The 27,577-nt window shown below is 41.6% G+C and overlaps 1 protein-coding gene across 1 annotated transcript in view; it reads right to left on the reverse strand.

The window, feature by feature from the left end:
• Window positions 1-27,577, reverse strand: part of CORO2A (coronin 2A) — a 213,097-nt gene that overhangs the window by 84,530 nt on the left and 100,990 nt on the right. The gene's annotated exons all lie outside the window — the stretch shown is intronic.

The following is a 27,577-nucleotide window of genomic DNA, read 5'->3' on the forward strand; positions in this document are numbered from 1 at the left end:
ACAATAGCAAGAGATTTTTTTTAGGTGTTTCACAAGAAAAGTTGTGAGAGCCTAAAAGACCGCTGTTGAGTGTGTGAATGGGGCTTAAGCATTGGCTTGAAGAGGACCTATAGTTTGTGAAGTTTGCATTAGTTAATTTAATCCTCATACCTGAAGACAGCATTGGCAACTGAATGGGTAGATCACTCACCTGTTTGTCTAGGAAACTGACATTCTTAAACTCCTACCCCTGTTGACAAAACTACTGTGGCCAATTTTGCCTGCCAGACAACTAGAGCCAGAGGGATATGGAGGCTGCCATGTTTATTTCCTATTTAAAAAAAAAATCCAGTTTACGGTCACCCCTGTTGATCTATTTGGCTGCAGTAGCGTCTGAATAACACCACAGGCAAGCATGCAGCTAATGCAGTCAGATTTGACAATATTGTCAGAAACACCAGATCTGCTGCAATGATTGTTCAGGGTCTATGGCTAAAAGCATTAGAGGCAGTAGATCAGCAGGATGACAGGCTTCTGGTATTACTTGAAATAAATATGGCAGCCTCCATAGCCCCCTCACTTGTCATTTAAGCCCCCCCCCCCCCCACACACACACAGTGGGAATCACAAAACGCTTGCAATATATCCAGCGTTTTGCAAAGAGATTCTCCTGTGATTTTTCACTGTATCGAAAAGTGATTTTGGAGTGATTGCATTTCAATTCTAAACAATCACAAAAGCAATCGCACCAAAATTGCTAAAAAAAAAAAAAAAAAAAAAAAAAAAAAAAAAGCTGCATGCACTACATTTACGATTTCAGCAAATCACTTATCGCTGCCGATTGCTACAGTGAGAACACCGACATACACTTTACATTTCAGTGGCACCAGTGGAAGAAAGCGGTGCTGAAATCGCTAATAAAATGTTCCTGTGTGAATGGGGACTTAGCCGGAGGTGCAGTAGGACTTTGACCACATGGAATGCAGATTATTAGTTAACCCACAGCACACCACAGAAGGCAGGAAATAGACTTATTTTTCTTTTCCTTCCTCATTACTACAGTGGAATCTGAAGTCATAAGTCTGTGATTACAGCAATATAAATGTTACTATGGAATCACATCTTTATTCCTGAAGGAATCCATATTTTTTTTACTGCTAATGAGGTCTTTACAGGACAAAGTGGAGGGAATCACACTTCTGTCCTTCTTAACCTTGAAAGTCTAACAAGTTAGCAGATGCATCAACTATATAAAAAAAAACTGCTAGAAGCTCAACTACTACCGCCAAGAAGAATATAAATTATTTGTACTATAAGGAGGTGCTCGCTTCTGCATTTAGACCCATTGAGTTATGCTCCTTTTTGCCTGATGAAGTGGGACCACACCTGCGAAACGCGTTGCACTAAGTGGAGTTGAATAAAAAATTTTGTATTGATATATTGTGACTCAATTGAGTTTTATATTTTCGAGGGAGGCAAGTCCACCTGAACATCCCCCTCTTTTAGACGGTTTTTATCCTACTCTGGCGCCTCTGTACACCAAGCCTTGCTGAAATCTTGATTCCACCCTCGGTGGAGGGGTGCTACCCAGTTTCCTATCTCCAGAGAGCGACATCTTAAAAACCTGAGTGGGACCAGGTTCTAATACTCCCCCACCTGCACTTGAAGTGGTTGCCTATGGGTAACCCATGTTTGCGAGTATATCTAAATATTTTGCTTTAAACCACAACCAACTTAACCATACTACACCACTACACCATATTGGGCTCTCGATTTCTCTTTGTTCTTCCAAGCATATTCGTACTATAAGATTTTCACAAAAAGGTACTTTCTAAAGCATTTGGTGGCCACACACTGTATGACAGTCTTGGTCAATAACAGGCACATGCAATGATTTGGTTCACGTGATGTCGCTTGTAATAGACTATTAAGCCTGGCACACACTTTCAATTATGATTGACCACAATTATGATTGACCAATCACTGACCAATTTTACCACCTGCATGTAGTATGAGCATTTACCTACACAATCTGCTCATTGTATTCAATATCCGTTGACCCACTTACTGCATGGAGGTGGTAAATTTGGTAAGTGATTGGCCAATTATAATTGAAAGTGTGCACCATGCTGTCTTGAATTTGTTAAAAATTCCTGATTAGTGCACGCATATTGAAATTCTCTAGTGTTCTCAAACTATTACCTCGGTAGAGGCAAGCCTCTAGTTCCTCCAGAGGATTCCACTATCCCTCTACTAAGTTCACTGCTGGGCCCCTCATGTTCTTTGCGGCTGGGATCCCGTCTGAAAAAGCATGGCTGAACTGATGGCACTCGCACCTGTGCACAGAGGAAAAAGCTGTACAGGACCACCTCTGTGCTACTGCGGAGGTGCTTGTCTTGCACCTGTGCAGTGTGGCTGCACACTTAGACAGGAAGATCACTTGGTGAGGGCCAGGGGCCAGAAGAAAGCTGGAGGAGAGTGCATGCAAAGGTTAGGTTTGTACGCTGAAATAGTAACGTGTAGAAACAAACAAGAGGGGGGGAGTGATCTGGGCAGACTAAACATGAAAAGTCCTTAGATATTGATTGAGAAAATACTGTACACCGTAGAGCAGAGTAGCATTGGGTTCGCTCTGAATGAATCAACTATGGCTACAGACTCTGTATTCTCCATGTTACCTCACAGTTTTATTAACTTAATTTATGGAGGAAGTGAGAGTAGATATATATTTCTAATTCTACAACTATTCCTGCTATTCATTCTTGCAAGGTTTCTGCACGACTTAGAAATAGTTTCATTCAACTTTACACACAGGTCAGCGTTCACACAGGTGTGGCAGTGCAATAATGCCATCAAGCTACATTCTTGTGTCACTTTTAGATAAACATGACCTCCTGGCATGGACTGTTTATCTCTGCTAAGTGTACCGTATTCCTCTGCCAAGAAACAACACTAAAATCATTCGGTAATATTTGTTTAATTTAAAGCTCAAACTCTAAAGGAAAAACGATCATCTATTTTAACGGAGTCAGTATGCAGACCTGATTTTGTCTTTGTATCAGCTTTCCCTAATCTACTGCATAGCCGGACAGAGACTAAAGCACAATCTACACGATACGATTCTTTGTGCGATTTGATTACAATTCTATTTACGATCCGATTAAATCCGACATGTTCGATTGGGATTCAATTCAATTCGATTTGCCATTTTTCGATTTGCCATTGCAAAACTATGGCAAATCGAATTGAATCGAATCCCAATCGGACATGTCGGATTTAATCGGATCGTAAATAGAATCGTAATTGAATTGCACAAAGAGTCGTATCGTGTAGATTGGGCTTAAATGCAGGTAAGCCAGCACTGTGCCTTCATTGGGCCCTATGGTTTTAGTATAGGCTTCATACGCATGCTAGATAACGACCGTCTCTGCCGAGGATCTAGTATGTGCACAGTGGCCTTCTGCCCAACCGGATATTGATCTCTGTTAAATGACATTCCTTGTAGATGTATATGATCCTTAAAGGTGCCCCCTAATGATACAATCTTATTTATTATTATTGGGCAGGACGGTGGCGGAGTTAGCGCTCTCACCTTGCAACACTGGTTCCCTGGTTCGAATCCCAGCCAGGTCAACATCTGCAAGGAGTTTGTATGTTCTCCCCGTGTTTCCGTGTGTTCCCCCTAAATCGGCCCTAGACTATGATACATACACTACACAATACATACATAGACATAGGAGTAATGTAGGTTAGATTGAGAGCCCCTCAGAGGGACAGTTAAGTGACAAGAGAATATGTACACCGCTGCGGAAGATGTTGGCGCTATATAAATACTAAATAATAATAATTATTATTATCTCCATGTCATATGAGGGACTACCTAAAGCACTTATTCAAAGTATATTCAGAAATTTTACACTACATAGATTTGGAGGAAAAAAAACAAAACTGTACAATTAAGACTCATTAGTGGGCACCTTAAAGGTCTGTACACACATCCAATTTTAAACGGCAAATGGTTGGCCAATTTTATCAATCCCATGTAGTATGAGAACTTATGCTAGGTACACACTGAGATTTTCTGGCAGATTTACTGTCAGGATGATTTCCAACATGTCCGATCTGATTTCCAATCGATTTCTAATAGAAGTTAATGGAAACCAGTCGGAAATCGGACTGGACATGTTGGAAATAATCGATCTGATAGTAAATCTGCCAGAAAAACTCATAGGTTGTACCCAGCATTACTCTATCCATTCAGAGATCAGCAGCTTCAATTTAAAAGCTTTCATTGAAGAAGAGTGCTGTTGGTGTTGAACCCCTTAGATTTATTCTGGATGCGATTGCTCTGCTCACTGCAGTGCACTGTCTGGATGCAGGGCTGTGCAGAGCGTGATTGGAGACATCACACAAAACAAAAACAAATAACATTTATATTGGAGCTTTCTCTTGGCAGATTCAAAGCACCATAGCTGCAGCCACTAGGACGCACTCTATAAGCAGTAGCAGTGTTAGGGAGTCTAGCCCAAGGACAATTTACTGAATAGGTGCTGGCTTACTGAACAGTAAGAGCCGGGATATGAACCCTGGTCTCCTGTGTCAGAGGCAGAGCCCTTAACCATTACACTATCCAGCCACTGAGACACAGAACATTTATATCAAGCTTTTCTCCTGGCGGACTCAAAGTGCCAGAGCTGCATACACTAGGGTGTGCTCTATAGGCAGTAGCAGTGTTAGGGAGTCTTGCCCAAGGTCTTCAACTGAATAGGTGCTGGCTTACTGAACAGGAATAGCCGAGATTCAAACCTTGGTTTCCTGTGTCAGAGGCAGAGCCCTTAACCAGTTCACTATCAGACAGCACCATCTAAGCACTGTCATGTCCTGGCAGATTGCGATATGCGTTGCATTGCTCAATCAGCAACACAGAAGTGTACATGGATCCTAATTTTGTGGGGGAAATGCTAGATAATTTTGTAGTGGAAACGCTGGGTAATTATACAGACAAGAGCTGGCTAATTATTATTTTCCTTTTTTGGTTGGGAGGGGGCGTGCTGAATAATTTTTTGGGTACAGAGAGGCCTAGCAGGTTTGCCCAGTATGGGTAGCCCCAATGGCAGCCCTGCAGCATGGTATGAGGTAAACAGTGGAGTGTCAAACATAAGAAAGGATGGAGTGACTTCATTTTCTGTAAAGAAAAATCACAATTTGGTCACATACCCTTGAATGCTTTTTTGTGAACATTAGTAGTGAATTATTTCACATTTAGTTACAGTGGAGGAAATAATTATTTGACCCCTCACTGATTTTGTAAGTTTGTCCAATGACAAAGAAATGAAAAGTCTCAGAACAGTATCATTTCAATTGTAGGTTTATTTTAATAGTGGCAGATAGCACATCAATGGGAAAATCGAAAAAATAACCTTAAATAAAAGAGCAACTGATTTGCATTTCATTGAGTGAAATAAGCTTTTGAATCCCTACCAACCATTAAGAGTTCTGGCTCCCACAGAGTGGTTAGACACTTCTACTCAATTAGTCACCCTCATTAAGGATACCTGTCTTAACTAGTCACCTGTATGAAAGACACCTGTCCACAGAATCAATCAATCAAGCAGACTCCAAACTCTCCAACATGGGGAAGACCAAAGAGCTGTCCAAGGATGTCAGAGACAAAATTGCACAAGGCTGGAATGGGCTACAAAACCATTAGCAAGAAGCTGGGAGAGAAGGTGACAACTGTTGGTGCGATTGTTCGAAAATGGAAGGAGCACAAAATGACCATCAATCGACCTCGCTCTGGGGCTCCACGCAAGATCTCACCTCGTGGGGTGTCAATGTGGTTCTGAGAAAGGTGAAAAAGCATCCTAGAACTACACGGGAGGAGTTAGTGAATGACCTCAAATTAGCAGGGACCACAGTCACCAAGAAAACCATTGGAAACACATTACACCGCAATGGATTAAAATCCTGCAGGGCTCGCAAGGTCCCCCTGCTCAAGAAGGCACATGTGCAGGCCCGTCTGAAGTTTGCCAATGAACACGTGAATGATTCTGTGAGTGACTGGGAGAAGGTGCTGTGGTCTGATGAGACCAACATAGAGCTCTTTGGCATTAACTCAACTCGCTGTGTTTGGAGGAAGAAAAATGCTGCCTATGACCCCCAAAACACCGTCCTCATTGTCAAGCATGGGGGTGGAAACATTTTGCTTTGGGGGTGTTTTTCTGCTAAGGGCACAGGACAACTTAATCGCATTAACGGGAAAATGGACGGAGCCATGTATCGTGAAATCCTGAACGACAACCTCCTTCCCTCTGCCAGGAAACTGAAAATGGGTTGTGGATGGGTGTTCCAGCACGACAATGACCCAAAACATACAGCAAAGGCAACAAAGGAGTGGCTCAAGAAGAAGCACATTAAGGTCATGGAGTGGCCTAGTCAGTCTCCAGACCTTAATCCAATAGAAAACCTATGGAGGGAGCTCAAGCTCAGAGTTGCACAGAGACAGCCTCGAAACCTTAGGGATTTAGAGATGATCTGCAAAGAGGAGTGGACCAACATTCCTCCTAAAATGTGTGCAAACTTGGTCATCAATTACAAGAAACGTTTGACCTCTGTGCTTGCAAACAAGGGTTTTTCCACTAAGTTTTAAGTCTTTTATTGTTAGAGAGTTCAAAAACTTATTTCACTCAATGAAATGCAAATCAGTTGCTATCTTTTATTTAAGGTTATTTTTTCGATTTTCCTTTTGATGTGCTATCTGCCACTGTTAAAATAAACCTACCATTGAAATGATACTTTTCTGAGACTTTTCATTTCTTTGTCATTGGACAAACTTACAAAATCAGTGAGGGGTCAAATTATTATTTCCTCCACTGTATATGTAATACACTAGAATCTCATTATAGTAATCTCTGATATAGTAAACCTCTGGCTAGTAAACTCAGTCTCCAGGTCTCAACCATACAAATTATGACCAATCCTTTATATAGTAAACTTTTCATATACTGCACTACTTGGCCAGGTCCCTTGGAGGTTCCTATAAAGGCATTTACTGTATCAGGGCTGCGGTATGAGTGGATAGTGTACAATGTCTTACTACTGTGGCTATATACATATAATGCTGGCAAAATATGTCTTTAGATAGACAACTAACAAAAAACCTAAACCGCCTAAATCCAGTGCCAGTCAGCGAGGCATCTGCCAATTGGCCGACTACACATACAAATCTGTGGCTGAGATGTGTGATGAATCTGTTTTTAATGTTATCACAATGGTTAATACAATTCCCTCCCTCCGATGACATTTATAAACCTTGTAATTTAGGTCTAACTTAAATTAGGATTTTATAGGTGCAATCTGCTTCAGTTATTTATGATACAAAAGGTTGGATTCATTAGCAATGAAAAAAATCAATAGGTCATGGGAAATGCAATTAAATCAGTACACAGGAGTCACGACCTGTCAATGCGAGCAGTAAAATCCTTATGTACTGTATCATGTTTTTTTAACCCCCAAGGCTGTTGAGGACATTTGTACTGAATGTAAACTGGTCAGAAGTGAAATATGCAGATTCTACCAACCAAAAGGTCAGGCCATATCTCTGTGTGAGCAGGCACTGATCCTTCCACTTTCTATAAAGGAGGGTGACGCCAGTTAAATGACACCAGTGACTGGGGCAGTTCCTGGCAGGTTCTAGGATGGGCACGTGTCCCAGAGCTCATCGTCCTTTATGAGACATCTGCACCTGCATTATATCCAGCCCAACTTCTAAAAACGGTGTGGACCTATTTTTTTCCCCTCTGTTTCAGGGTGAATATGACTCTTTATCTGTCATCATTCCACAACAAGGCTTTGCAAAGTTCAAGTGTACTGAATAGCTGAGAATGGCTTTACACGCCATGCTTTAATTACCATGATCTTTCATAGACAAGTACTGCAGTGTTTATTTGTTTCACCTTTTAAGTGTGCTGGCGTAACCAAGGTATACAAACACTGCTCTGTCAACAATTCAGAAAACCTCATGCTTTTGGCCTTCAGCTTTTCTTGGAATAATCTTATTTCTGTGTTTTATGTAGTTTATTGTAAATAGCAATATTATTACATCACTTTATGGAGCTACAGTCAACCCCCACAAAACACACCAGAGAACTGATGGATGTGTAGACATGGTCTGTCACTACCAGTGCAACTAGCAGCCAGTAGCCAAAACTAAGTAAAGAAAGCATTGAGTCATTTGTATATGTAATGCTAGGTACACTGAGATTTTCTGGCAGATTAACTGTCAGTGATTATTTCCAGCATGTCCGGTCTGATTTCCGAGCATTTTCCGATCGGTTTCCTAATGAAGTGAACGCAAAATGCACGGAAATTAGATCAGACATGTTGGAAATAATCGATCTAACAGTAAATCTGCCAGAAATTCTCATAGTGTGTACCTAGCATAAGTAGCATTAATGTGTACACACACACCATTGGTGTTGCCTACCAGTACTAAGCTCGATTATGCAAGAGGCAGTACAGGAAAGCGTGCTATACAGATGTATGGATTTGGTACAACAGAGCGGTGCATACGGTTGCTATGGTATGGGAAGGAGGGACAATGGCACAGAGCATGTGGCGTGGCTTCCATTAGGAGGAGTGAGAAGGGAAGCAATGCACTCAGGGGTTGTTGTCGTTTAAAGATCTGGCATGCTGGATATTACAACCAGCTTGGGGGATACTTGTACTCATGCTAGATTCCATAAATAGACAAATTCATCCGAGTCACATCGATCATGTGTACGCAGCCTTAGGAAATTTGTATTTAAAAATGGCCTAAAGCAAGCCATACATGAGCCTGTAGGGCTAGCGACACACTGTTGCTGTAACAATCTGTACATGCACATAAGGGGGAAGAGGTGCCCAGGTTAGAGAAAAACTTCTAAAAACAGTTTAAAAGCAAAAAGTAATGAGTTGTCTTACCTCAATGATGAAATCCTTGTAAATTTACAAGAGATTTTTATTTAGCTAAATAAAAATCTTTTGTAAATTTACAAGGATTTCGTCATTGAGGTAAGACAACTCATTACTTTTTGCTTTTAAACTGTTTTTAGAAGTTTTTATACAACCTGGGCACCTCTTCCCCCTTATGTGCATAGTATATCCCCGTACATATTTTGCACATGGAGTGGTGACAGAATACCCGTGGTGTCTACCACAGTAGACATCTGTCTCCTCTTTTCGTCAAGAGAGCGACCACATCGTGGACCACCCCGAGTGGAGTCGGGTTTATGATCTCCACCTGCTTCCTTTGGTCGGTTGCCCCAAGCAACCCTCTTTTGTGAGTAGTAATTTACTTCATTTTTTCCACAACACTAACAACTGACATATTGCACTACTGGGATCCAGGTTTTGTCTCCTGTGCCTTTTTCTACAGGACAAGACACCACTACAACATCTGTATATGCAGATCGTTCTCTTGACTGCACAGGAACAGATGAACATTTGATAGGAAACAATGAGGTCCAAACCATGGATTTAAAGCGAATAATGAGTTTATTGCAAGGGTGCAATATACATATGACAACACACAGCAAAAGCACACGGTGCACCACAGATCCCAGAACAACAACACCAACTAAACATATACAAGGCACATATTCAAACACAGAGTCATACAAATATGTACACAAACGTCATAACTAAAAATGGCAGGCAAGAGTAGTCAAACAAACACTGGATCAAAGACAGAACATCCGATAATATAAACAGCAGGGGAAAAAAAAAAAAAAAGAAAGGAGTAGAGTCAGACAGGCAAAAAATCAATACCAGGGAGTCAGATAATCAGAAATAGGGAACAAGAAACAGATGACTAGAATCACAGGCGATAATGCTCTAGCAGTTCTGTGATGGCAGAAGCAGAGTTTAACCACCCTGGCGTTCTGATTAAATCGCCAGGGTGGCTGCGGGAGGGTTTTTTTTAAATAAAAAAAAAACTATTTCATGCAGCCAACTGAAAGTTGGCTGCATGAAAGCCCACTAGAGGGCGCTCCGGAGGCGATCTTCCGATCGCCTCCGGCGCCCAGAATAAACAAGGAAGGCCGCAATGAGCGGCCTTCCTTGTTTTGCTTATATCGTCGCCATAGCGACGAGCGGAGTGACGTCATCGACGTCAGCCGACGTCCTGACGTCAGCCGCCTCCGATCCAGCCCTTAGCGCTGGCCGGAACTTTTTGTTCCGGCTACGCTGGGCTCAGGCGGCTGGGGGGACCCTCTTTCGCCGCTGCTCGCGACGAATCGCCGCAGAGCGGCGGCGATCAGGCAGCACACGCGGCTGGCAAAGTGCCGGCTGCGTGTGCTGCTTTTTATTTCATTAAAATCGGCCCAGCAGGGCCTGAGCGGCAGCCGCTGGCGGTGTTGGACGAGCTGAGCTCGTCCAGACCGCTCAGCTGGTTAAAGGACAACTGTAGCGAGAGATATGTGGAGGCTGCCATATTGATTTCCTTTTAAACAATTCCAGTTGCCTGGCAGCACTGATGATCTATTTGGTTGCAGTAGTGCCTGAACAACACCAGAAACAAGCAAGCAGCTTATCTTGTCAGAACTGACAATGTCAGAAACACCTGATCTGCATATGCTTGTTCAGGGGCTATGACTAAATTGCTAAAAAAGGAAATCAATATGGCAGCCTACACATACCCCTCACTACAGTAGTCCTGTAAATGTGCTGAGTGTTGGTCATGTGACTGCTCAGAATGTTCACAGGGTCTAACCCGCAGGTGAGCCAAAGAACTGCAGTTCTGAACAAGAAGGGGGACATCTGCTGCTGGACAGCGGAAGCCCATACAAAAGTTCACAAGTGCTGCCACCAACAGGAGACTTGAAGGCACACTTCATGCGGGAGAAGGGAAGACAGAGTAGTGCATAACAGAGGGGGAAGGGTGAGTAAAGAACAATGCCCTAAGTGGATCTCTCAGTGAAACATCTAGAGGCCTAGATTCTCTGAGGGGCTGAGGTGGCTACGAGCATCAGAGAACCATCTGGTGTGCTTATGAAACCTAACTCTTCCTATCTCACAAAAATGCTTTGTTGTCCTTTCTGGGATGCTTGTATATATTTTCACTTGAAATTCTCATGGATAACACCACAGGACAGCAGTCAAAAGCAAAAAAAGATTTGTTTTGGAAGGGTGCTGTAAAGAAAGGGGGGCTCAAATAATAAAAAAAAAAAAAGTAGGCTACTTGATCCGCAGGGCTGAGCGGATCAGGTAGCCACAAAAATCACCTCTCCCTTGGGCCACAATGGCTCACTTGCGTGACTCCTTGGTCACGATGCTGCGCTGAGAGACTGTGTGGTCTCTCATAGCATGCAGGGAGGCGGGGGAGCGGCAGGAGGCACGGCCAGGGGAGAGAACTGCCCAATGGCATCTAAGGGAACCCTGCAGGAACGCCCCTGGTGTTTAAAACATGGAATTCCTCTCCCCTAAGAGATAGTGACAAATTTACCTCAGAGTTAGTGACAAATCTTTTCACTAAACTCAGGGGGCTGTAGTGTGGCGGGGGGGGGGGGGGGGCAGAGTGCAGTGGTTGGGGGACACAGAGCCAAGTCATTAGGCAAAGAACATGGCTCTGTGTCCCATCTGCCCCCCCAAAGATCCACCTCAGGTTCTCTAATAGTGGCCACTAATGATCCAATCTTTTTCATCCAATCTTACCATTTCTATGTAATGTAAGGGAACTGCCTGAAGTATCTATTCAGTATAATCACTCAGTTTACCCCTATAGTACATAGATTTGGTAAGATTGGTTGAAAAAGATTGGATCATTAGTGGCCACCATTAGTCAAAGCTTGCATTTGGAACCCAACTACTGCAGTGGGGTCTATGCACAGAAATTACTTTATATGTTTGATATCTTCCTGATATAGATCATTTACCTGTTCCACCACTTTGCACCACAAGATATTAGGCAAGAATTTGGTAGAAGCCTTGTATATTATATATATCCCACCATCACCTCCGCTAGCTTTGTACTGTGTAATGCAAAACAAAGCTATAAAATCATCACTTAGGTACTGCGGCGCCAGTGTCCTCCCTACTCTCCTGCCTGGGATCGATCATACCATACAAAAAATAGGCATCCCTAATCAATATTTTGATCAAACCTGAACCAAATAACCCTCGTAAAAAAAAAAAAAAGTTTAGATTTGATGTTCATATGGAGTCTAACATCTATTCTATTAAAAACATTGTAAAATGTAGTCTTACTTTAATCTAAATATCTAAATTCAAATCTCCTCTGGTTAGTTTTGCAACTGGAAAACCAAATATGTAAGCATTGTACATAGAGCAAGGACAACACATTTTAATCTTTAGTCTCCCAAATTCCAAGGATCAAAAACAACGTATCCTACAAGAAAAGCTAACCTTCAAGGGGCTCAGCTGATAGCACATTTGTAACTCTACTTGTAAACTGGCCCTGATTTCCAAGGACAGTCTCAAAGTCCCAATATTTGTACTGAGATATTTGTGTTCCAGTAAAGCCTTTTACAGACACTCCAGTCTTCTGACTTGTCCTGACTATAATCTAATGTCTGCACACAGCTTACATCTGTTTTCCTGCACATTATTATTACCATTTAGTATTTATATAGCACCAACATCTCCCACAGCACTGTACAGAGTACATGTAGTCACAATAGTAATTTGCCAGTAGCTTGAGCACTAGCACAAAAAAAAAGTTGTAATTTCAAATGCATGTGTATGCATATGTACGAAATGTACATTTGTTCCCGAGTAAAATGCACCATAAATTTATTTTTTTTCTGTGTTGCTGTCGCTTGTAGAAATCTGACCGGTTTTGGACTAGTCCAACTCATAAGGAATTCTTTGGGTTCCCTTTATTTGTAAAAGCATTTCCTGAACAGCAGTTGCTCAGTCCAAATGCCAAAATAGTGTGCAAGTAAGTAGGGAGGCTGACTGGCTGTATAGATCCTTTCCTGCTTCCGTAGCTGTCTGTTTATGCCTAGGAGAATCAGATCTGTGCTGCAGATATCTGCAGCATGCCATCCATAATTTTCCCGGGTCGCATCTCATAATTCACATGCAATGGTAACTACTCCATGCATTAGCTTCAGGTTAGATGCGATGCAATGTGAATTTGCGGCTAGTGGAACCGGGCCCTAAAGGAAATGTGGATAATCCCTCATGAGGAGATAGACTAATCCAAGACCTGTCAGTTCTGTCAGATTTGTACAATATATTGTAAGTGACCGCAACATAGATAAAATAAAACATTTTCTAGTCCAAAGTCGGTCAGATATTTCAGATTTTAAATATTCACTGTAAGGGACAACATAGGAGAAAAGTAATTTATAGTGCATTTTATTCTGGGAGAATTGTAAAATTACACATGAGTATTTTAATTTTTTACGATAGCGGTCCTTTAAGTGCTTACCATTCTTGCCTTGCATATCTGGCAACCTATGATTGCAAGCCAGGCAGGATGCTATCTGCACTGAGGGCTGGTGCACACCGAGCGGCTTTTTCAGCGTTTCTGCAGCCGCTTGCGGCTGCGGATCCGCTTGGTCAATGTATCTCAATGGGGTGGTTCACACCAGAGCAGGAGGCGTTTTGCAGAAACGAAAAATGCCGGGGTGAGGCATTTTTTGGATTGCGGGTGCGTTTCTGCCTCAATGTTAAGTATAGAAAAAACGCAAACCGCTCTGAAAAACGGCACTTCAGAGCGGTTTTGCAGGCGTTTTTGTTACAGAAGCTGTTCAGTAACAGCTTTACTGTAACAATATATGAAATCTACTATACTGAAAATGGCAGCAGCAATCTGCAAAACGCTAGCAAAACGCCATAGAAAAATAAAAAAAAGCGTTTCAAAATCTGCTAGCATTTTGCGGATCTGCTCGCGGTTTTTGGTGTGCACCAGGCCTGAGTGCATATGGGTTCCCAATGCTTGTGTGGGCTTCCTGCCACCCACAATACAAAGATATTCTGGTAAGTGAATTGCTTTCCACCCCAACACTGGCCCAAGAGGAAGGAAGGGAAAAGAACTCTCAGTGACAATCTACAAACACATGAGGGAGAAATGCCACTTGATACTATCCTTTGTAATCCCCCGATCAGCCAAGCAGCTCACACTGTTTTATGGACAGGGGAGAGGAGAAGACCAGCAAGAGTTATCACACTGCATAGATTTCATTAGCAATATTTCATTACTATGGATTTACAAACATACTTAATATTTAGTACTGCATACAATAAAATAAAAATAAAACTATCAATTCCCAGAAGTTCAGCTCCCAGAAACAGGTCACTCAATTGTAAACAGGCCTGTGCAACAGTACAGCACCATTCCTAAAATATCTTTACTGTTTCAACAAGTATTTGCAGCTTGAATACAGAGCTTGGTAACCATGCACCTCAGTACACGATAAAGGCAAAACATCAAAAACAGAACAAATCTGCAGTTAGAGCAAAATGAAAATTTGCTGAGAATAAAAAGGTAAGACAATAAACAGGTAAAGCCCCCCCCCCCCCCCATATAATGTCCATACACAGTACATTTTTTTTCATTTTTTTTTAAGATCAGAAAAAAATTTAAATCAATGATTCCGTTTGGTCGAATAGTTTTTAAAATTATTTTCGAGGTACCATGCACGAATGTTAGATTTTTCTGAAAATCCGAGAAAATGATTGTAGAAGAAAAAACTATTGGATAACGTTCTCTTCATATTCAACCTACCATACACTATACAATTCCCCAATCACTCAGTTTTTTTTTCAACATGATTTTTAAACTATGATCATTTTGGTTGAATAAAACGGGAAAAATCAAACCTTTTAATTGTACCATGTATGGGCACCATTATAGATATATTACGATTGTGCCTTCATAGAATAAAGAAAAGTGGGCATATACTATAATTTCTTATAAAAATTAGTTGCAACATGACCACTACCGCCCTCCTGCTGTCTGCTTTGATTGGCTACATTTATTTATTTTTTCCTGGGTGCCCAGGGAGTAGCAATCAATGGAACCTCAATTTAAAGTATTAAAATTAGTAACATGAGGGGCATAAAATCTCTTGCTATATAGAGGGATGGAGGGCCAACAGCAAGGCACATAACAGAGCTTGCACACTGCCAGGTTGATCTGCCAGGCAGATGGCCTGCTAACACATCGAGGAGGATCAGGCGCTGCTGTATACAATACTTTCAGGTGACCCCGACTAGCGGTCTTGGCTGAGAACCATCTAAAGAGTGTTTTTACCGTGATGCTGCGCTCAGTCCTTTATCTCTGATGAGGCTGCTGACTATAAATGGAGAACAATCCCAGTCACAGTTAAACATTTTGGTAATAGTCGCGCCAGTAGTTCATACACAATCAAATCGATAGATCTGCAGAACCTTAAAAACAAGGTTTAAGGTTCCGCAGATCGATTGATTGTGTGTGGACTACTGGTGTGACTATTACCAAAATTTTCATCTAAAGAGTGTACAAGGCTTTACTACCCCTGTGACACCAAATTTTCAAGTCTACACCCATGTCATCAGAAAACAAATATGGTTGAACCAAACCCAGAATTACGCCAGTTAAAGTGAACCTCCGGACTAAAAATCTACTCAGCAGAACTGAAAAGGCTTGGTGTTTAACAGATTCACAGCATCAGAACTTTGTTTTTCTTACCAAAGCATCATTTTTAGCTACATTTTTACCTAAGCTCCACCCATCAAAGAAAAAAAGCCTGGGCTTTTTTTTCCCTGATGCTGTGCAGAGCATGATGGGATTTCCTACGTTGTTATTCACGTTGCCTAGCAACTGGGAGAGGTGCTAAGGACACAGGACAGTTGGAACTGTGTATCATGCTCCCTGTCACCTCCTTTCAACCAAAAAGATGGCTGCCATCATGAAATCAAACATTTGCCTGTTCTTTTAAAACAGGGTGGGTAAGAGATATTACCGATCTATTTTAATTAACATAACTAATGTAACTTAATGACATTATGTTTGTTTATGCTGGAGTTACTCTTTAAGAAGTCGCCTTCAGCCAAAATAATGCCACAGCAGTTACTTAGACACCCAAACCTTGGCTGTTGTCTCTCTATTTTCCCTCTTCTGTGTGGCTACTACAGGAGAGGAATTATGATGCCATTCTACTTAATCACCATTCCTTCCTAGCTTTCGGATTTGCCAGTCTCCTCCCACTCTCTGACATCCATTTGTGATGGATTGATGTGGTCAAGTAACTGGTTTTTCAGCCTGGAACCAAAAATAGCCGAGACAATAGCTAGGGAAGATTCCTTCTTGCATTTCATTTGTCTTGTATATTCTCATGCATTGTTCCATATTATGAAATGTTTTCTTTTGTCAAACTTTCTCTTGTTTGATCAACCCCTGAAAAACCCAAGTCTGTATATGCAAATTACTCATGTCAAGCAAATGTTCACCTTGGAGGGTCACATGATAAATACAGTGGCCTGCAAACAGGACATATTTTGACAGGTTAAAGCCCCATACACATGGTCAAAAGCGGTCTTTTATGCAGCACAATTATCAAACAACTTTTGTTGTGAAACAAGTTGAAACAACCAGAAAAATGTTGCTTGCTATTGTTCAATCAAATCATAAGACTGAAAAGATGTCAATCCAACAGTTGGATTGACGTCTGATCAGTTGTTTGAACAATAGCAAGCAACTTTTTCTGGTTGTTTCAACTTGTTTCACAACAAAAGTTGTTTGATAATTGTGCTGCATAAAAGACCGCTGTTGAGCGTGTGTATGAGGCTTAAAGCATCTCCTTTTATAAAAAAAAAAGCAAACCTACGAGCTTCTGGAAACGGAGGCAGAGATATCTTCCTTTTGGATTCTCTGTATAGGTACGCTCCTACATTTACTCCTCAATGTCCAAAATTTCAATAGTTAAGGTGTCCACACACACAATACAATTTTTTAAATAACTTCTCATTTCAAGAATTGCAATCACTTTTTCTGACAGATTGTAACATTTGAAAACATCTCACCAATGTACTACACATTTATGTGCAGTTGGTCCCCAATTTTTTAAAAAATGATTGAAAACTCAGAATTGGTGGGGTCTGTACATCAAGAAATGTCAATCTTTCAAACACCATTCAATTGTCATAAAAAATTGATCAGAAAAATCTGACACCCTAGATCTATCTTTAGCAAATAAAAATGGGAAATTCTATCAGATTTGTTGAACGAATAAAAAAAAAAAAAAAAAAAAAAAAAAGAAGCTTTTGATTTTTTGGGACAAAAGATCATTTTTATCACATTGCTGTAAAATTGAATCATTTTATTGTATGGTGTGTGGCCATCTTTAGGCTTGTAGCAACTCCTTTAGTGCCACATAGAAACATCAGCATAGGTCATAAAAGAAACAGTATTTTGAAGATGCACTTCCCAGACCATTATTCATTTTTCTTAAAGAGACTCTGTAACAAAATTTTCAGCCTTATTTATTTTATCCTATAAGTTCCTATACCTGTTCTAATGTGGTCTGTCTTACTGCAGCCTTTTCTTGTCGCACAGTGGCTGTATTATCTCTGTTAGGCTCAACACACACACCATACAATCTTGGTTGTACAGATTTACCAAATCTATGTAGTATAATGGCCAACAGATTGCAAATACCTTGAATGATTGATTGGATAAGCTCTTATACTACATGAAAGTGGTAAGATTGAACAACTAAGATTGTATGGTGTGTGTTGAGCCTTATATAATCTTCTTTCCTTTAGATTGTAAGCTTTTGGGCAAGGTCCTCCCTTTTGTGTCCTACCTGATCAAGCACCTCCATTACTGTGCACCCATGCTATGCATTTGAGTGAACCTAACTTGCCTAATCTCCATGCTCCCATCCAGTGACTGACTAAGCATTACCTTGTACTCATACTGTGCTGTGTGATCTGGTTTTCTTGTATTCCTGTATTGTCATATGGCTGTATGTCACCACTAAATATTGTTTGTAACCTAAATGAATGTCCAGCGCTGCATAATATGTTGGCGCTTTATAAATACAATAATAATAATAAATAATAATTTCCTTTGTCAGCTTTGTCGTCTCAGGCAGGAATGTGCTGCTCTGCTGTGATAGGTAGAAGTTATACACACCCTCTCCACGCCCCCTCCAGGCTCTGTATGAGTCACAGACTGAGCTTCTCTCAGCCTATCACATGCTGGTTAGCAGCCATGTTTTTTGTTTGTAAACACTGCCTAAAACTGACAATTACAAGCCAGGATTGCAGCAGGGAGTGGCAGACACAGCAAAGGGGCCCAGGAGAACATAATGAATAAAATGATATGATTTTTATTGTAAGAATTTTAGAGTACAGATTCTCTTTAAGCCAAGTTCACAGTGGTGTGTTGTGGTGTGACATTATGGGGGCATCTTAAAAAGGACCCTGTACAGGTGCTAAAATAAAAATTTCCACTTCCTCCAGCCCGCAAGGTCCCCCAGCGTCCTCCTGGCTCTTCTCCCGGTCGACGGCTCAGTTATTGTACGACTTCGGCCTGAAGTCATCAGGGCTGCTTCCCAATTTGCTGATAGTCATCACGCCGGCCCGCTTAAGAGTCCTGCACATGTGCAGTTCAATATTAGAGAACCGCACATGTGCAGAACTCTCACGCCGGCCGGCTTGATGACTATCAACCAAGCGGGAAGCAGCCCTGATGACTACTAACTGCATTCCTGCCGTGGTCAATAAAAAATTCTGGTTGGTAGCTCACGCTTACTCACTACTTGGAGCACTACGTATTTCCCCTTTCCAACAAATGGATAAGCAACATCATGGTTGTTCACTCACATGGATACACATATTTTCTATAGCAACAGGCAGCTTCAATAGGATGCCATTATAGTCTGCTTCTATTTATATTCCCATGCATTTACTTCCTAACGGTTTCATTTCCAAAGCACATCTCTCAGAATGAGGCTTTTTCTTTTTATAGCCCCTCATTATCTTGGTGGCACCCTCATGTTTTATAAGCCTTTGTTTTGACAAATCAGTACGGATATTAAAGGGAAACTGTATTGCGGACAATCCTCACCCAGATAGTGCCCTCATAATATACAACTAATTTCTCAGGGCGCACTCCCCATTTAACACTTTTTCTCATACACCCAAGCTGGTCACTTCTCAGTTCTCCGGTTTATGTAAGATTTTCATAGTACAGATTCTATTTAAATAATAAACGTACCAGCCTGTTTGTGGTCTTCTAGTCCCACCCCTCCCCCCCCCGCACCCCGCTGCTTTCTTGGTGATAAAATCACTGTTTTATTCATTGTTTTTGTAAACAATGAAGATGGCTGCCAAGCAGGAAATACATCAGAGCAGGTGCCTACTCACACTTGTTGCCTTAGCTGCTTGTCTAAACTCTGCACTGATCGCTCAGCACTCACAGCTCTGTGAGCCACGCAGACAGGCTGGCTGTGAGCAGAGACCTTGCCTGTGACTCATACAGCCAGCACACAGGAGAGCTGAGGGGGGCGTGCATAACTTGTCCCTATCACAACAGAGGAAGTGCATTCCTCTCTGGGTCGACAAAGCTTGACAAAGAAAAGATGATAAGATATATTACAGAGACAGTGCAACTAGAAAAGGCTGCAGTAATCCAGGCCACATTAGAACAGGTATAGGAACTTATAGGGTAGAATAAATAAGGCTAAAAAATTTTGTTAGAGTCTCTTTAACACAAATCTATCATTTTCACCATTTCAGATGAAATTTAGTAAAGCTTTGTAAAAGATCCACATGGATTATTTAATTTAAATAACACCCAACCCCCCCCCCCCCTCTCCCAGGTCCTCCTTCTCCCTCCCAGGTCCTCCTCCTGTTTAACGAGATCCTCCAGCCAGATACCTTCTCCCTCAACCCCCCCACCCCCCTCCCAAGTGGAATCATTTGATGTAGAACTGTGCAATCGCGTGAGCACAGCTAAAGCAACCACTTGTCCACAATTTTTTTTTTTTTTACTGTGTATTGCTCTGTGCTGCTTGGAAGAACGTCTGAGCAGCTGGGGAAAAAAGAGGGTTGGATAAAGGGAAGGGAGCAGACCCCAAAGAGACAGGGCAGGAGCAGCACTGAGGGGGAGGTAATATAGTCCACCATAGGCATCAATCAATAGGATTTTCTCCGATTTAGATGTACTTTAACCAGTTCACCCCCAAGGGTTTTTATCCTAACGGACCAGAGCAATTTTCAGTTGTCAGCGCTCCTCCCTTTTATTCCCTAATAACTTTATTACTACTTATCACAAGAAAATGATCTATACCTCGTTTTTTTCGCCACCAATTAGGCTTTCTGTGGATAGTACATTTTGCTAAGAATTTTTTTATTCTAAATGCATTTTAATGAGAAAAACAGAAAAAAAAAGAAAAAAAATCATTATTTCTCAGTGTTCAGCCTTTATAGTTTTAAAATTAAACATTCTCCTGTGGATAAAACAAACACGTTTTATTTGCCCAGCGGTCCCGATAATTAAACCGTTTAGATTATGTCCCTACCACAATGTATGGCGACAGTATATTATTTTGAAATATAAGTGGTTATTTTTCTGTTTGTTCTGGCCATAATTACAAGCCCCTATGTAATAAATTAAAATTAATTTTCCCCCATAAAATATAGAATAAAAAAAGCTGAGTCCCTAAGGCAACTATTTATTATTTTTTTTAAGCTGATTTTTTTTTTTTACAAGTGTTATTTTTGGGGGGGAGGGTTGGAAGTGTAATTTTATTAATGATGTGTATATACTTGAAAATGTATGTATTTTGTAAGTGTAATATACTTTTTGGCCACAAGATGGCGCTGGTGAACACTCATAGGACGTGTTCACTTTTTTTTTTTTTTTTTTTTACACACTTTATTAAACTGTTACATTTCCTGTTTATGTGAATGGACGTAGCCGCTGTTCGCGGTCACGTCCATTCACTCCAGGCACTGCGATTGGGTAGAGGACTGTTCAGTCCTCTTCCCCAATCGCCCAGCACGGGATCCCGACGGTAATGGCGGCGGTAGCGGCGGACACACGGCGGTAGCAGCGGCGGGAATGCGCGACGTATTAAAACGTCATGTTGCTGTTAATAGCGGTAAGCATGACGTTTTAATACGTTAGGATGGCGGTAAATGGTTAAGGAACATTGATTGGACAGGTTAGAAAGCCACATTTGGTTGCTGTTATTTCCCACTGGTAAGCGAGCTTCACTGTCTCCACACTATACTCTCTCTCTTCTACATGGATCAGGCAGGCCTTCCTGCTTACCATATGCATGCAGTCAAATATTGTGGTGTGAGGGAAGTCATACTTGGTTGAGTGACCATCCTCATGACTGCTCTGGAAAGTATTGCCCATGTTGTACGTTCAGCTCAAATGCCACTTTTATAATGTATATGAATTACATTTCTGTCATTCAGGAAACACCCGAGTATCTGTAATGTGTTAGTAAAAAACTGCAATGAACATTCATACATATTGCTCATATGAACTGCAGACAGCAACGCAAATACCTAATGCATTCTGAATCTTCAAGCAAATATTCTGAAAATAGAAATACTTAACAAGGCAATACATGTCTAAATATTTTCCCTTTAGGTATATACAGAACTGCTATCTAACATGAATTTTCTGTATATCGCATGAAGTTTTGTGCAAAGAATATGGTACATGTATAATATATTTGTAAATTCAAACAAAGATTTAAGCTGAGGAAACCTCATTATGTCAATTTAGAAATACAGTACATTTTTTTTCTTGACACCAGTTAATCTCTGCAAAATACACCTCTTGTGTCCCTGGTCACAGTATCACTATCGAACCAAGTTTTATATGCTGCAACATCAAATTTTGTGGTCAACCTTAAAAATAAATAAAGTAAATGCAAAACATCTTTATATGCAGAGTACAGCAGAACTGTACTCTGAGCTGGGTGTTCTGCTACAGTGACTACTTCTTACCAGCTCAGTTGTGGCCTGCCCTGGATCCCTATTCACTTGTATTGGAATCAGGGCCGTCCTTTGAACGACCTGAACGATTGTTCTGGGCACCACAATAAACTTCTTGGAAGGGGCACAGAGACCTCTGTGAAGCTCCACCAACACACCTGTGACCTTGCTGCAGGGGTATAGTTAGGCTGTAACACAAGGTTCTTTTCCACTTACAGTCCTGCTGTTTGAAATATATTATGAAGGGTCATACAAGGCTGCTATTTTTTTTCATTTTGTCTGTCCTTCATACTAATCTTTTGTCTTCAGTTGTTTCTGAGTATCAAAACTGTAACAAGCACATATCCGGGTCTGAATACTTATTCTGTGGCAAAAACTTACAAGTAATGAGGGAGAGGATCAGAATTCAGCAGTGGCACCTTTAATATACCTCACACTTCACGTTTCCAATAATTCCTTTAGAAGGAGTACAGTTAATCCCTTCAATCAGTTCACAGTGCAAGCTGTAACCTGCAACGTACAAGCATGAGGACTGCAGGTGCTCACACTGGTTCCTACCCCTGGTATTAGAAAAAGAAAGCTTTGGCTGGTCAACAATAATTTTACTGATTCTACTTTAAAACCCCATCAAAATATAAGGGTATCTTTGTAGTGTTATTAACCATAAACTATAAATGGAACGCTGTATTTGTATACATCCATTCTTTATATTTGTCATAACTGAAAAAAATCAGTTAAAAGCTCAGACCATCAGTGAGGATAAAAACCTTTATTGTATAAGAACTATTTGTAGGAGAATGTCTGAGAAGGCTGTGACAGCAGCAATACAGTAAGTCAGACCGATCAGCTAGTTTCTGTGCCAGAGGTCACCTTAGCTGTGACTGGACTATGCTCCATTTTGTGGAAGACAAAAGTAAGAAAAGCTTAACCAAAAAAAAAAAAAAAAAAAAAAAAACACACTAAAGCGTACCTGAACTTCCTCTCTGCTCTAAAAGATAAGCAATAGCAGAATAACCTTTCAAGAAAAACATTTTACAGCTGATACAAATCCTGCAATAAATTTGCAGTATGTCTACTTTCTGCTTTCATGGAAGCAGACAGTGTTAACATCCTGTTTTATAAATAAGATCCCTGTCGTGGCAGTCAGCTGACAGAGCTGAGGGATCAAATTACAATTTGTGCTTAGTGACAGATAAGGGGGAATTAGGCTAAATTCTAAATACAGTGTGCATTTCTCTAAGTTTTCCTTCTGTCTTGTGCAAGAGTTCCGGTCCACTTAAACCACTTCCCCACCACAGGCTATTTTCTCTTAGCATGTGGTCACGGTGGGGAATTTTCACACATCACGCTCCTCCAATTCATTCGCCAATAACCATCGCCACTTATTACACCAAAATTATCTATACATCGGTTTTTTTTCGCCACAAATTAGGCTTTCTTTGGGTGGTACATTTTGCTAAGAATTGTTATTTTAGCTGCATTTTAAAAGGAGTAAAAAGAAAAAAAAATGAAGAAAAAAAAAAAATTCTCAGTTGTCACCCATTATAGTTTTAAAATAAAATATATGATGAGATAGAAAAAGACAGACATTTTATTTGCCCATGTGTCCTGGTTATTAACCACTTGAGGACCGTGGGCTTTACCCCCCTTAAGGACCGGCCACTTGTTTTCCATTCAGACCACTGCAGCTTTCACGGTTTATTGCTCGCTCATACAACCTACCACCTAAATAAATTTTGGCTCCTTTTCTTGTCACTAATAACGCTTTCTTTTGGTGCTATTTGATGGCTGCTGCGAGTTTTACTTTTTATTATATTCATAAAAAAAAGACATGAATTTTGGCAAAAAAATGTTTTTTTTTTAACTTTCTGTGCTGACATTTTTCAAATAAAGTAAAGTTTCTGTATACATGCAGCGCAAAAAATGTGGACAAACATGTTTTTGATTAAAAAAAAAAACCCATTCAGTGTATATTTATTGGTTTGGGTAAAAGTTATAGCGTTTACAAACTATGGTGCAAAAAGTGAATTTTCCCATTTTCCAGCATCTATGACTTTTCTGACCCCCTGTCATGTTTCATGAGGGGCTAGAATTCCAGGATAGTATAAATACCCCCCAAATGACCCCATTTTGGAAAGAAGACATCCCAAAGTATTCACTGAGAGGCATAATGAGTTCATAGAAGATATTATTTTTTGTCACAAGTAAGCGGAAAATGACACTTTGTGACAAAAAAAAAAAAAAAAAAAAAAGTTTCCATTTCTTCTAACTTGCGACCAAAAAAAATAAAATCTGCCACAGACTCACCATGCCCCTCTCTGAATACCTTGAAGTGTCTACTTTCCAAAATGGGGTCATTTGTGGGGTGTGTTTACTGTCCTGGCATTTTGGGGGGTGCCTAATTGTAAGCACCCCTGTAAAGCCTAAAGGTGCTCATTGGACTTTGGACCCCTTAGCGCAGTTAGGCTGCAAAAAAGTGCCACACATGTGGTATTGCCGTACTCAGGAGAAGTAGTACAATGTGTTTTGAGGTGTATTTTTACACATACCCATGCTGGGTGGGAGAAATATCTCTGTAAATGACAATTGTTTGATTTTTTTTTACACACAATTGTCCATTTACAGAGAGATTTCTCCCACCCAGCATGGGTATGTGTAAAAATAAACCCCAAAACACATTATACTACTTGTCCTGAGTACGGCGATACCACGTGTGACACTTTTTTGCAGCCTAGGTGCGCTAAGGGGCCCAACGTCCTATTCACAGGTCATTAGATTGTAAGCTCGCAAGGGCAGGGTCATCCTCCTAATGTTTACTGTCTTTGTAACAATATTTGTGCTGCTTGGAACTCTGCTGTATATTTGTTAGTTGTATCTATGTTCCCCTTGTCGTCTTATTGTGCTTTGTAAAGCGCTGCGGAATATGTTGGCGCTATATAAATAAAAAATAATAATAATAATAATAATAATAATTTCGAGGCATTTGTTTTGTAGACTACTCCTCACGGTTTAGGGCCCCTAAAATGCCAGGGCAGTATAGGAACCCCACAAGTGACCCCATTTTAGAAAGAAGACACCCCAAGGTATTCCGTTAGGAGTATGGTGAGTTCATAGAAGATTTTATTGTTTGTCACAAGTTAGTGAAAAATGACAATTTGTGACAAAAAAAACAATAAAAATCAATTTCCGCTAACTTTTGACAAAAAATAAAATCTTCTATGAACTTGTCATACACCTAACAGAATACCTTGGGGTGTCTTTTTTTCTAAAATGGGGTCACTTGTGGGGTTCCTATACCGCCCTGGCATTTTACGGGCCCAAAACCGTGAGTAGTCTGGAAACCAAATGTCTCAAAATGACTGTTCAGGGGTATAAGCATCTGAAAATTTTGATGACAGGTGGTCTATGAGGGGGCGAATTTTGTGGAACCGGTCATAAGCAGGGTGGCCTTTTAGACGACAGGTTGTATTGGGCCTGATCTGATGGATAGGAGTGCTAGGGGGTGACAGGAGGTGATTGATGGGTGACTCGGGGGTGGTATGAGGGGAAAATAGATGCAATGAATGCACTGGGGAGGTGATCGGAAGGGGGTCTGAGGGGGATGTGAGGGTTTGACCGAGTGATCAGGAGCCCACACGGGGCAAATTAGGGCCTGATCTGATGGGTAGGTGTGCTAGGGGGTGACAGGAGGTGATTGATGGGTGTCTCAAGGTGTGATTAGAGGGGGGAATAGATGCAAGCAATGCACTGGCGAGGTGATCAGGGCTGGGGTCTGAGGGCATTCTGAGGGTATGGGTGGGTGATTGAGTGCCCTAGGGGCAGATAGGGGTCTAATCTGATGGGTAGCAGTGACAGGGGGTGATTGATGGGTAATTAGTGGGTGTTTGGAGGAGAGAACAGATGTAAACACTGCACTTGGGAGGTGATCTGATGTCAGATCTGCGGGCGATCTATTGGTGTGGGTGGGTGATCAGATTGCCCGCAAGGGGCAGGTTAGGGGCTGATTGATGGGTGGCAGTGACTGGGGGTGATTGATGGGTGGCAGTGACAGGGGGTGATTGATGGGTGATTGACAGGTGATTGACAGGTGATCAGTGGGTTATTACAGGGAAGGACAGATGTAAATAATGCCCTGGCGAATTGATAAGGGGGGGTCTGAGGGCAATCTGAGCGTGTAGGCGGGTGATTGGGTGCCCGCAAGGGGCAGATTAGGGTCTGATCTGATGGGTAACAGTGACAGGTGGTGATAGGGGGTGATTGATGGGTGATTGATGGGTAATTAGTGGGTGTTTAGAGGAGAGAATAGATGTAAACACTGCGCTTGGGTGGTGATCTGATGTCGGATCTGCGGGCGATCTATTGGGGTGGGTGGGTGATCAGATTGCCCGCAAGGGGCAGGTTAGGGGCTGATTGATGGGTGGCAGTGACAGGGGGTGATTGATGGGTGATTGACAGGTGATCAGGGGGGATAGATGCATACAGTACATGGGGGGGGGGGGGGGGTCTGGGGAGAATCTGAGGGGTGGGGGGTGATCAGGAGGGAGCGGGGGGGGTAAAAAAAAATAGCGTTGACAGATAGTGACAGGGAGTGATTGATGGGTGATTAGGGGGGTGATTGGGTGTACACATGGGTCTGGGGGTGGGCAGGGGGGGGGGTCTGAGGGGTGCTGTGGGCGATCAGGGGGCAGGGGGGGGGGAAATCAGTGTGCTTGGTGCAAACTAGGGTGGCTGCAGCCTGCCCTGGTGGTCCCTCGGACACTGGGACCACCAGGGCAGGAGGCAGCCTGTATAATACACTTTGTAAACATTACAAAGTGTATTATACACTTTGTATGCGGCGATCGTCGGTTTAACATCCCGCCGGCGCTTCCGTATAGCCGGCGGGATGTTGCGGCGGGTGAGCGGCGTCAGGAGCCGGCGGAGGATCGCGTCACGGATGACGCGATCGCTCCGCCCATGCCCTTACAAGGACCGCCGCCTCTGTGGGTGAGCCGGTCCTTGCAGGGTACACTTCCCGGCCGCCGCTGTGCGTTAGGCAGTCGGGAAGTGGTTAAAACATTGAAATGGTACAATGTATCGTGAAAATATTAGATCAATAATAGATCAATAATATTAGATCAATAATTACAAGCCCTAATTTGCAAAAGTAGTACTGATATACCGTCATATACATTAAAAAAAGCTCCCTAAGGTAACCATTTATGGGTTTTTTTTATGCGGTCCCTTTTTTTTCCCCTTAACAATAACTATAGTTATACAGGTAGGAGGGGGAAATGAGGGGTTAAAATTAGAATTTTTTTAATTAACTAACATTTGTAGGTGCAGTTTTATATTTGGCCACTAGACATCCCATACAATCCTGTGCACTGAACAGTACACAGGAAATAGCGAAGAGATGTGAATTAAGACGGCATTTCAGTGATGCCAGAAGATCATTCACTGCTTGCACAATGAGTACCAATCTTACCAATTCTTTCCCGGAGGGTCGATAGCTACGGTTGCTGTATACACCGCGGATCATGTATCTACGACCCTACTGTTCTTAGGGATGCTCATTCGGATTCCGTGGAATTGAAATTTCTGCATTTCCATTAAGAAATCAGAAATTCAGGGGAACAGATTTACAACAACCAGGGGAGCCTCTAGG

The sequence above is a fragment of the Hyperolius riggenbachi genome, chromosome 1 (assembly GCF_040937935.1).
Source record: "Hyperolius riggenbachi isolate aHypRig1 chromosome 1, aHypRig1.pri, whole genome shotgun sequence".
Lineage (NCBI taxonomy): Eukaryota > Metazoa > Chordata > Amphibia > Anura > Hyperoliidae > Hyperolius > Hyperolius riggenbachi.